Here is a 12,172-nt window from a genome sequence, read left to right as displayed (position 1 = left end):
CCTTCCCCTCTCCCTACCTTCTTATTCTGGCTCTTCCATTCCCCCACCCCATCTTTTCCAGTCCTGATGAACAGTCTCAACCCGAAACATTGACTGTTTATTCCTCTCCATTGATGCTGCCTAACCTGCTGAGTTCCTCCAGCATTTTGCCTGTGTTATATTTTAGTATTTGTATTTCTTGGAAAAAATGCGTAGTTGCTGAAATCATGTGCTAATAAACATTCATAAACACAAGAGATTCTGCAGATGCTGGAAATCTTGAGCAACACACACACACACACACACAATGCTGGAGAAACTCTCAGCAGTCAGGCAGGTCTGTGGAGGGCAATAAGCAGTTGACGTTTCACAGCCCCTTCACCAGTTACAAGGTTCCTAGCATGAAAGATTTTTTTTTAAAAAAAGCAGGGGTGGAGAATTAGGGAATTTCTTATGAATTGCCAGCTTGAGATTATAGTCAGCATTCATGTTATGTGATCACAGTCATCTGCTGGCTTAGATATTTATTCATTTCAAGTCTGTCTGAAGAAAATCCCTGAGATGACAATGCGCTGAACAGAAAATGGTCACTTTTAGTCAAATGAATATTCCTAATACATTTACTGTGAAACCCACAGCTTGAAGGAAGGAAGGTAATTGAGCAATTCTTGTGATAATTATCATTTTGGGGTGCATTGTACTTTTTTGCTTTAACTAGTTTATTGTGACATAAGTTCTGGAAAAAGAGATTAAATAGATGTGAAAGTTGCTTGGTTTTCCTCTTGCAGTAATTCAACCAAACTTACGTCTTCAGAAGAAGTAGTGCATCTTTTCAGTTTATGGATGAGATGGAGGGAAAAAAGTCAGAATGCCAGACTTCAACACAAACATTGGTCATTTTTAAGTGATGATTTTCAGTTGATGGAAACTTTTTATATAGAAACAGTGATAGTTCCACATCCAATATCTGATGAGAAAAGGGCATAAGCAAAGCTAAGGAGAAGTGGAAGTTGCTAATCATCTCAGGAATGTTTTAATTCAAAATGTTTTCTCTTGAACTTTTAAATTTGAAACACTCAGTATGAATACACAGTGAATTAATGCATAACTTGGTTTTGCACAATAGACTCAAATAAAGAATCTTGTCTTTGCTGGTGGTACAAAAGAACACATTTTCTCTGGGATTGTTCCTTTTTCTCTCCATGGTTTATCAATTAAGCTATGAGACTTACAGAGTTTATGTGACCAGCTTATCTGCTGTATAGATTGAATTATCAGATCCCAATTTGAATAAGGGTAGAAGTTTCTCCATGTGCACTGGACACTAGGTAAAATTTAGCTAGGCAGATTATAGTGTGACAATCATCTACTGTTGCATCAGCATTTTTGAAATTATTTTTCTGCCTACATCACGACAAGTAATAATCACTAATTTTGCTACATTTCAGAATCTCAGAGATCACAATCCTATTAATAAACACAAGAGATCCTGCAGATGCTGGAAATCCAGAATAACACACACAATATACTTGAGGAACTGAGCAGGGCAGACAGTATCTATGGAAATCAATCAACAGTCAATGTTTCAGGCCAAGACCAGTCATCAAGACTGGAAAGGAAGGGGGAAGATATATTCCCCCTTCCAGTAGCCTCCAACCTGATAGCATGAGTAACTTCCATTACTCCCGCCCCCCCCCCCAACTTCTTCATTTCCCCATTCTGGCCTCTTACTACTTCTTGTCATCTACTTATCACCTCCCCCTGGTGGCCCTCTTCATTCCCTTTCTCTCATTGTCAACTCACCTCTCCAATCAGATTCCTTCTTCTTCAGCCCTTTGTCTTTTTTAATTATCACCAGTGAGCTTCTTACTTCATCCCCCCTTCTCCCACCCCCCTGGTTTCATTTTTACCTTCTAGCCATCCTCCTTCACTTCCTCCATTCTCTTATTCTAGCATCTTCCCCCTTCCTTTCCAGTCCTGAAGAAGGGTCTCAACCCAAAACATTGATTGTTGATCCATTTCCATTGATGTTGCCTGAGCTGCTGAGTTCTTCCAGCATTTTGTATTTGTTGCACAATCCTATTAAGATGTTACCTATTAATTTTTGTGTCATTTTGTCTTCAAATATGACTGGATTTCAAATTTTATAAACATTTAAAAATTCTCAAATGTTGTAGCAGTTATTAAAAATTAATTCACTGGACCTCATAATGCATTATTACTGAATCAAGTATTTCTCAACTTGTGATCTAACTATTGGGAATGCATTATCTGAAAAGATGATGGAAGCATTTTGAGATAATTTTCGGAAGAGAATTGGATTTACACTTCAATGTGGCGTTTTTTAGGGCTTGGGGAACAGATTGGCAATGTGATCAATTGGAGTGTTCTTTCAAAGAGCCAAAGGAAATAGCATGCATGAAACGACCAGCATAATACAATGAACCACTCTTAAATAAATCTTATTTATTCATGCCTAGGATTTTATGTAAAGGGCACTACTATATAATAAACTTACTTAAATATTGTAATTGGCATAATATAAACACATTGGAATTATACAACCCTTTTCAAATCACCTTATATGAACAGACATAATATTCAAAAGTTAGATTAAAATAAAAGAAAAAATGCACATATTATTTGCTTACCCTCCACGGCTATTGGTGAACACAATGTGAAGGAAGGTTAAAGAAATTTACCAATAAGGGAAAAAAAGGAAAACAATTATTAAAAATTCAGCAAGCAAACAAATAACGCAATGTGCAGTTAACCAAACTATGTTAAAAGCTGTGAAGAAAATGCATTCTAAAAATTTCATGCATCAATCTTGTTAGAGCGCAATTTTAAAGCTGTGCACATAATTTCATTTTCAAAAGATTTCAATTGAACTGAAAAGATTCTTTAAAATCATGCAAATTAAATCACACAGCCAACAAATTACAAAATTAAACAGCTTGGCAAAACAAACAGCAAAGCAGGAAAATGTTTGACTTGCCAACAACAATAATTAAAAAAAAAAGTTTCAGCCAATAATGCAAACTGAAAGATAAAACTTAAAGATACAATAAAGTGTGGAAAAAAGATATGTACTGTACAAATGAACAAGCTTGTTTAAAACAACATATGTATGTTAACATTAATAAGTCCTTCCTTATAGAACAGCTAAGAGAAAAGAAAACAACTTCAAAGTTACTCTACAAAGACACATTAATGACATATGGATTATGGTTTCTGACATTTAAGTTGGAAGTAATACTCCACATCTTCCTTTTGAGAGACTGCATAAATTATTTTTATTTAATAATTTATTCAACTTTTTTAAGATAGAGCAATAGTCGTCTTTCAATACTGGCAAGGTTTGCATCTTTTCAATCCTTGTACATTTTTACTGGAATTATATAAAAAAAATCAATTTTTAAAGCACAAAAGTGGGATGCTGAAATCAGAACCGAAAACAAAAATGCTTACTAAGCAGGTTAGCCAGTGTCTGTGGCTGGTAAAAAACTGAGTTGATGCACAAGATGAAAAACCTTTATGACTGTATGAACAATCGGGTTGCAATATAAGGTAATTTTAAATTTTCTTACTTACATTGACTGCTAGAGGACCAAGGGTTCATATAGGGCAAAACTTCTAAAATGTATTTGAAATAATGCATTGATGGCCTTACAAAAGAAGGAGCTACACTCAACCTCTTCTTAGGAATTGAAGCTGGCCAAGCGGATTATATGTCAGTGGGGGAATATTTGGGACCGGTAACCATAATTCTATTAGGTTCAAGAAAAAGAAAAGATTAGTCATAGAGTCAAAGAACATTAAGCACAGAAACAGGCCCTTCAGCCCATGTTGTCTGTACCGAACTATTATTCTGCCTAGTCCCATTGACTTGCACCCAGACCATAGCCCACCTCCCATTCATGCACTTATCCAAATTTCTCTTAAATGTTGAAACCAAACCCAGATCAACCACTTCTGGTGGCAACTCGTTCCACATTCACACCCATCATGTTCTCCTTAAACATCTCGTCTTTCACTCTTAACTGAAGACCTCTAGTTCTAGTCTAACCCAACATTAGTGGAAAAAGTTGAAGTTCTAAATTGGAAGAAGCAAACTTTTGATAGGAAATGGCAGATGAAATTTAACTTGGACTAGTGAAAAGTGAAGTATCTTGGGAAATTAAACACGGGCAAGATAGATACTGTAAATAGCAGTGCCCCAGAAAGATGCTTTTGAACAGAACCCAGAGGTATAAATACATAGAAAGAAACACATGATGGTGAGTTAGGAAAATGGCATACTGGCATTCACTGGCCAAGGCATTATTAATCAGACTTGGGCTATCATTTTACAACTGTATAAAGTGTTGGCTAGGCTATCCTTAATGTATTGTGTGCAGTTCTGATTATCACATACAGGAAAGATGTGATTAAGCTTGAGAGGGTCCAGAAAAGATTCACAAGCATTGTGCTTGGATTGAAGGGCTTGAATTACCAGGATATATTGGACAGGTTTTCCTGAAACAAAGGAAGCTGAGGGGGTGACACAACAACAGGGATATAAAATTATGAGAGGCATAGATAGTGTAGACAGCCAGTGTCATATCCCGTGGTTGGAATGTCTAAAGCTAAAGGGCATAGGCTTAACGGATAGCCTTACAGAGCAAGTTTAAAAGGGATCCAAGGGTAAATTCTTCAACATAGAGTAATTGGTATCTGGTATAAGCTGCTAGAGGAAGTGGTGAAGACAGGGAAACACTTAAGAAACATCTTCATAGGTACTTGAATGATCAAGGCATGTAGAAGGATGCTGATTTAATGTAGGAGGAAGGAGTAATATGGATAGGCATTATGGTCAGCACAGACATGAGGGCCACAGGGCCACTCCAAAACTCCACCTCATGTCTAATAAGCTTTCCAAAGGAATTGACAAGGTTTGTACAGCCGCTCAACCTATACAACCTCATTCCAGAAACAAGATCATGCCAACTTCAGTAATCTGCTGCAACACACAGTAAGCACTTGCATGCACTCAAGTGCATGGGCTGATCTCCAAGTTATCAAAGACTTATTCATTGAAGCAGATGAGAAAATGGGCATTAACGTTTGCAAAACAAAGGTCAACAACGAATATTCCATTCTGACAAGAAAGATCCATGATAAGACTCAAACATCTGGACCATGTTCCATACCTTGGAAGTCACCTCTCAGCCATTAATAATCAAACTTATCATTGTTTTTAATGTTCCAGTATAACCTTTTGCCATCAGATGTAAAGAGTGTTTGAAGACCTCGAAGTTGGGATAAAGCTCATTATCTACCGAGCATCAGTCATCACTGCACTTCTCATGCTGAAGATGCACCAGAGATGTTCTGCCAATAAACCAATGCCAATGGCCTCTTCCAGGTCAATACCACCAGCATTCATGCTCTAATTAGAGCCAAATGGGTCCAGTGTTCAGCCCACAGCATTTGGCGGAAAAATCATCCTCTCCTCATGGATTCTGTCAATACTTGCTGCTTCTGTAAAACAGCCAGCATAATCAAAGACCCCACCCACTCCAGACAATCTCTCTTCTCTCCTCTTCCATCACGCAGAAGATACAAAAGCTTGAAAACACATACTACCAGGCTCAAGGACAGCTTCTATCCAATCTTTATCAGACTCTTGAACAAACATTTTGTATAATAAGATGGACTCTTGGCTTCACATGATGAGTGTGGATGAGTGTGTCTTCGAGAACACACCGAATATACCCAAGTCAAGAGCAGTTAATGAACCAGGAGACTCGTAGCCTGCTAAGGGCTAGATCTGTGATGTTCAAGACTGGTGATTCAGAAGGATACAAGAAGTCCAGATATGACCTGCAAAAGGCCATCTTAAGAGCAAAGAAACAATTCTGATTGAGTTTAGAGACAGGATCCTATGCACATCAGCTCTGGCAGAATTTAGGCCATAACTTCCTATAAAGTGAAACCTAACATCATGAATGGTACTGATGCTTTAGTGTATTAATTACACTTTTTCTCAGATACAATTACTGAAATCAATAGCACTTAACTTCCCTTTTGGAGCTGAGCTTTGAACTGCTTGTGCGACCTAACATTTTTGTGGTGTGAACTAGAGTCTCAAAGGTGCAGGAGTGCTGCAGTGTGGCGTATATGAGCTAAATTGAGGTAGCGAGGTCAGGGCCCAAGAGCAGGGAATGAGTTAATGTTTGGCCATTGTCGGAGTGGACTTGGAGGTGATTCGATGTGGCAGAACCAAAGCAAGGCGAGGCAGAGTCAAGGTGCTAGCAGGCTGAGAGCAAGGAAAGACTTGAGGTTTGACTGATTGAAACACCAGGCCATATTAGAAGGGTTGGGTATGGGCCAAGTCGAGGCAACGGGGACCGGTCCTGAGAGTGTATTGAAGCAACAAGCCCAGAGTCGTACAGCAAGGAACAATCTGAGATTTGGCCGATTTAAGTGCCAAGCCAGACTGAAAAAGTCAGGGGGTTGGGGCCAGAGGCAAGGGTTCAGCTTCACAAAATTTACTCGTCTCTGCAATGAACTGAGGCTGTGGCCTGCAAATGATGGGTTCCTGAATCAGTTGCAGTGATGACTGGCTTTGTGGCCGTGGACTCACTTTGGTGAACTTCAATTTTGAATATTATTTGCTTACTTTTATAGTTTGCATGATTTGTTTTTTTCTTCTCACATTGGGTGTTTGACAGTATTTTTTAAAAATGGGTTCCATTGGGTTTCTTCGTTATGCGGCGACCTGTAAGGAGATGAATCTCTAGGTTGCATATAGGTGTAGATACTTAAGATAATAAATAGACTTTCAACTTTGATGTTCAACAACTTTTATGCATGCGTTGAAAAGGCGAATAATATTACACCTATGCGAATCCCTGCAGTATCCAGTGACCCTCTAATCTCTGTCTCGGAGGCCGAAGTCAGAACATCATAATTGTATAAGGGCTAAGAGAGTTGTAAAAGAGCGCCTGAAGGCTTTATGTGTCAATGCAAGGAGCATTCGTAATAAGGTGGATGAATTGAAAGTGCAGATTGTTATTAATGATTATGATATAGTTGGGATCACAGAGACATGGCTCCAGGGTGACCAGGGATGGGAGCTCAACGTTCAGGGATATTCAATATTCAGGAGGGATAGACATGAAGGAAGGGGAGGTGGGGTGGCGTTGCTGGTTAAAGAAGAGATTAACGCAATAGAAAGGAAGGACATAAGCCGGGAAGATGTGGAATCGATATGGGTAGAGCTGCGTAACACTAAGGGGCAGAAGACGCTGGTGGGAGTTGTGTACAGGCCACCTAACAGTAGTAGTGAGGTCGGAGATGGTATTAAACAGGAAATTAGAAATGTGTGCAATAAAGGAACAGCAGTTATAATGGGTGACTTCAATCTACATGTAGATTGGGTGAACCAAATTGGTAAAGGTGCTGAGGAAGAGGATTTCTTGGAATGTATGCGGGATGGTTTTTTGAACCAACATGTCGAGGAACCAACTAGAGAGCAGGCTATTCTGGACTGGGTTTTGAGCAATGAGGAAGGGTTAATTAGCGATCTTGTCGTGAGAGGTCCCTTGGGTAAGAGTGACCATAATATGGTGGAATTCTTCATTAAGATGGAGAGTGACATAGTTAATTCAGAAACAAAGGTTCTGAACTTAAAGAGGGGTAACTTTGAAGGTATGAGACGTGAATTAGCTAAGATAGACTGGCAAATGACACTTAAAGGATTGACGGTGGATATGCAATGGCAAGCATTTAAAGGTTGCATGGATGAACTACAACAATTGTTCATCCCAGTTTGGCAAAAGAATAAATCAAGGAAGGTAGTGCACCCGTGGCTGACAAGAGAAATTAGGGATAGTATCAATTCCAAAGAAGTAGCATACAAATTAGCCAGAGAAAGTGGCTCACCTGAGAACTGGGAGAAATTCAGAGTTCAGCAGAGGAGGACAAAGGGCTTAATTAGGAAGGGGAAAAAAGATTATGAGAGAAAACTGGCAGGGAACATAAAAATGTACTGTAAAAGCTTTTATAGATATGTAAAAAGGAAAAGACTGGTAAAGACAAATGTAGGTCCCCTGCAGACAGAAACAGGTGATTTGATTATGGGGAGCAAGGACATGGCAGACCAATTGAATAATTACTTTGGTTCTGTCTTCACTAAGGAGGACATAAATAATCTTCCAGAAATAGTAAGGGACAGAGGGTCCAGTGAGATGGAGGAACTGAGCGAAATACATGTTAGTAGGGAAGTGGTGTTAGGTAAATTGAAGGGATTGAAGGCAGATAAATCCCCAGGTCCAGATGGTCTGCATCCTAGAGTGCTTAAGGAAGTAGCCCAAGAAATAGTGGATGCATTAGTGATAGTTTTTCAAAACTCGTTAGATTCTGGACTAGTTCCTGAGGATTGGAGGGTGGCTAATGTAACCCCACTTTTTAAAAAAGGAGGGAGAGAGAAACCGGGGAATTATAGACCGGTTAGCCTAACGTCGGTAGTGGGGAAACTGCTGGAGTCAGTTATCAAGGATGTGATAACAGCACATTTGGAAAGCGGTGAAATCATCGGACAAAGTCAACATGGATTTGTGAAAGGAAAATCATGTCTGACAAATCTCATTGAATTTTTTGAGGATGTAACTAGTAGAGTGGATAGGGGAGAACCAGTGGATGTGGTATATTTGGATTTTTAAAAGGCTTTTGACAAGGTCCCACACAGGAGATTAGTGTGCAAACTTAAAGCACACGGTATTGGGGGTAAGGTATTGGTGTGGGTGGAGAATTGGTTAGCAGACAGGAAGCAAAGAGTGGGAATAAACGGAACCTTTTCGGAATGGCAGGCGGTGACTAGTGGGGTACCGCAAGGCTCAGTGCTGGGACCCCAGTTGTTTACAACATATATTAATGACTTGGATGAGGGAATTAAATGCAGCATTTCCAAGTTTGCGAATGACACGAAGCTGGGTGGCAGTGTTAGCAGTGAGGAGGATGCTAAGAGGATGCAGGGTGACTTGGATAGGTTGGGTGAGTGGGCAAATTCATGGCAGATGCAATTTAATGTGGATAAACGTGAAGTTATCCACTTTGGTGGCAAAAATAGGAAAACAGATTATTATCTGAATGGTGGCCGATTAGGAAAAGGGGAGGTGCAACGAGACCTGGGTGTCATTATACACCAGTCATTGAAAGTGGGCATGCAGGTACAGCAGGCGGTGAAAAAGGCGAATGGTATGCCGGCATTTATAGCGAGAGGATTCGAGTACAGGAGCAGGGAGGTACTACTGCAGTTGTACAAGGCCTTGGTGAGACCACACCTGGAGTATTGTGTGCAGTTTTGGTCCCCTAATCTGAGGAAAGACATCTTTGCCATAGAGGGAGTACAAAGAAGGTTCACCAGATTGATTCCTGGGATGGCAGGACTTTCATATGAAGAAAGACTGGATGAACTGGGCTTGTACTCGTTGGAATTTAGAAGATTGAGGGGGGATCTGACTGAAGCGTATAAGATCCTAAAGGGATTGGACAGGCTAGATGCAGGAAGATTGTTCCCGATGTTGGGGAAGTCCAGAACGAGGGGCCACAGTTTGAGGATAGAGGGGAAGCCTTTTAGGACCGAGATTAGGAAAAACTTCTTAACACAGAGAGTGGTGAATCTGTGGAACTCTCTGCCACAGGAAACAGTTGAGGCCAGTTCATTGGCTATATTTAAGAGGGAGTTAGATATGGCCCTTGTGGCTACGGGGGTCAGGGGGTATGGAGGGAAGGCTGGGGCGGGGTTCTGAGTTGGATGATCAGCCATGATCATAATAAATGGCGGTGCAGGCTCGAAGGGCCGAATGGCCTACTCCTGCACCTATTTTCTGTGTTTCTATGTTTCTATCTTTCAAGAGGGTGAACCTTCACAAGGTGTCAGGCCCTGATGGTATACCTGGTAGGGCTCTGAAAACCTGTGCTAAACAACTAGTGGGTATGTTCAGTGACATCTTCAATCTCTCACTGCTGCATTGAAGGTTCACACGTGCTTCAAAAGGGTGACAATCATACCAGTGCCTCAGAAGACTAGGGTGAGCTGCCTCAATGATTATCACCGAGTGCACTTGCATCTATTGTGATGAGGTGCTTTGAGAGGTTGGTCCTGGCTAGAATCAACTCCTTCCTGAGCAAGAAGCTAAATCCACTGCAAATTGCCTTTTGCCACAATAGGTCTATAGTGGATAGAATCTCACATAGCTCTTCACTTGGCCTTGGATCACCTGGACAATAGTTATACTTGTATCAGGCTGCTGTTTATTGACTACAATTCAGCGTTCAATACAATCATATTATCAATTCTAACTAAAATGCTCCTAAAGCTGGCCTCTGTCCCTTCCTCTACAACTGGATCCTTGACTTCCTCACCAGGAGTCCATAGTCAGTGCGGGTCAGAAATAACATCATCTCCTCACTGACAATCAACTCTGGCTCACCTCAAGGATGCATGCTTAGCCCACTGCTCTACTCTCTCTCCACCAACGGCTGTGTGGCAAGGCACAGCTCAAACTACATCTATAAATTTGCTAGCGACACAACTATCGTTGGCAGAATTTCAGATGGTGACGAGGAGGCGTACAGGAGTGAGATAGATCAGCTTGTTGAGTGGTGTCACACCAAAAACCTTGCACTGAACATCAATAAGACCAGAAATGATTATGGACTTCAGGAAGGGTAAATTAAGGGAACACACACCAGTCTTCTTCGAGGGATCAGAAGTGGAAAAGGTGAGCATTTTCAAGTTCCTGGGTGTCAACAATATCCTGGGCTCAGCATATTGATGAAATAACAAAGAAAGCACAACAGCAGCTATATTTCATAAGGAGTTTGAGGAGTATTGGTATGTCACCAAAGATACCCGCAAATGTCCATAGATGAACCATTAAGAGCATTTTAACTGGTTGCATCACCATCTGCACAGGATCAGAAAAAGCTGCAGAAATTTGTAAGCACTAACCTCCCCAGCTTTCAGGACATCTTCAAAAGGTGATGCTACATAAAGGTGGCATCCATTATTAAGGACACCATCACCCAGGATACGTCATTAATCAAAACATTGTTACCATTAAGGCAGAGGTACAGAAGTCTGAAGATGTACACTCAATGTTTCAACAACAACTTTTTCCCCTCCGCTATCAGATTTCTGAATGGAAAATGAACCCCTGAACGGTTCTTCTGTATTTTTTCTCCTCTCTTTTTGCACTACTTATTTATTTTTTATATATATATTGATTGTAATTTATAGTTTTTATAACTATATACTGTATTACAATGTACTGCTGCCTCAAAACAACAAATTTTATGACATACAGGTGTACCCCGCTTTCCGAACATTCTCTTTACAACATTTTGCTTTTACGAAAGACCTACATTAGTACCTGTTTTCGTTATCCGAAAGAGGATTTTTGCTTTTACAAAAAAAGACACTCCCTTTAAACTTGTGTTTATCCTGAGAAAGACTACCATGACCATGAAGTCTTTCGCGGGCAGATGTGTGCGCATGCGTGATGTGCGAATACGTGTACGTGTGCATGTGTGACGTGCATGTACGTGCCAATGCGTGACGTGTACTTGCCTGTACGTGCCAATTTTTTTCGACAAATCGATTTTGGCTCAAACTTCCTGATTCTGTGAAGTGAAACTACACTGTACATACATTATTTCTACTTTATATAAGCTGTGTATTTATCATATCATTCCTGCTTTTACTATAGGTTAGTGTTATTTTAGGTTTTATGTGCCATTTGGTAGGTTATTTTTTGGGTCTGGGAATGCCCAAAAATTTTCCCATATAAATTAATGGTAATTGCTTCTTCGCTTTATGCCATTTCGGCTTACGAACCGTTTCATAAGAACGCTCTACATTTGGAAAGTGGGGGAAACCTGTACGCTGGTACCATTAAAACTAATTCAAATTCTAATGCTTTAACTCATTATGATCTTGCACTTTAACCTTTACCTTGAATGCACCTTTATAGTTTCATTTACATCTTATTCTGCATTGTTACTGTTTACCTTATTCTAGCTCAATGCACAGTGTAATCATTTGATCTGTATAACCAATGGTATACCTTTGCCAACCTGTGGTAACTCACGTCTTACTTTTGGTAGAAAAAGAATTGTGGCATTTGGGATAGTACTGAGAACT

The 12,172-nt window shown here is 40.2% G+C and overlaps 1 protein-coding gene across 18 annotated transcripts in view; it reads right to left on the bottom strand.

Moving 5' to 3' along the window:
- Window positions 1-12,172, bottom strand: part of LOC134351841 (focal adhesion kinase 1) — a 522,413-nt gene that overhangs the window by 17,288 nt on the left and 492,953 nt on the right. The window lies entirely within an intron of this gene.

This window comes from Mobula hypostoma, chromosome 1, assembly GCF_963921235.1.
Source record: "Mobula hypostoma chromosome 1, sMobHyp1.1, whole genome shotgun sequence".
Classification (NCBI taxonomy): domain Eukaryota; kingdom Metazoa; phylum Chordata; class Chondrichthyes; order Myliobatiformes; family Myliobatidae; genus Mobula; species Mobula hypostoma.
Note: the sequence above shows the minus strand (reverse complement) of the source record. Positions and strands in the feature narration are given on the sequence as shown.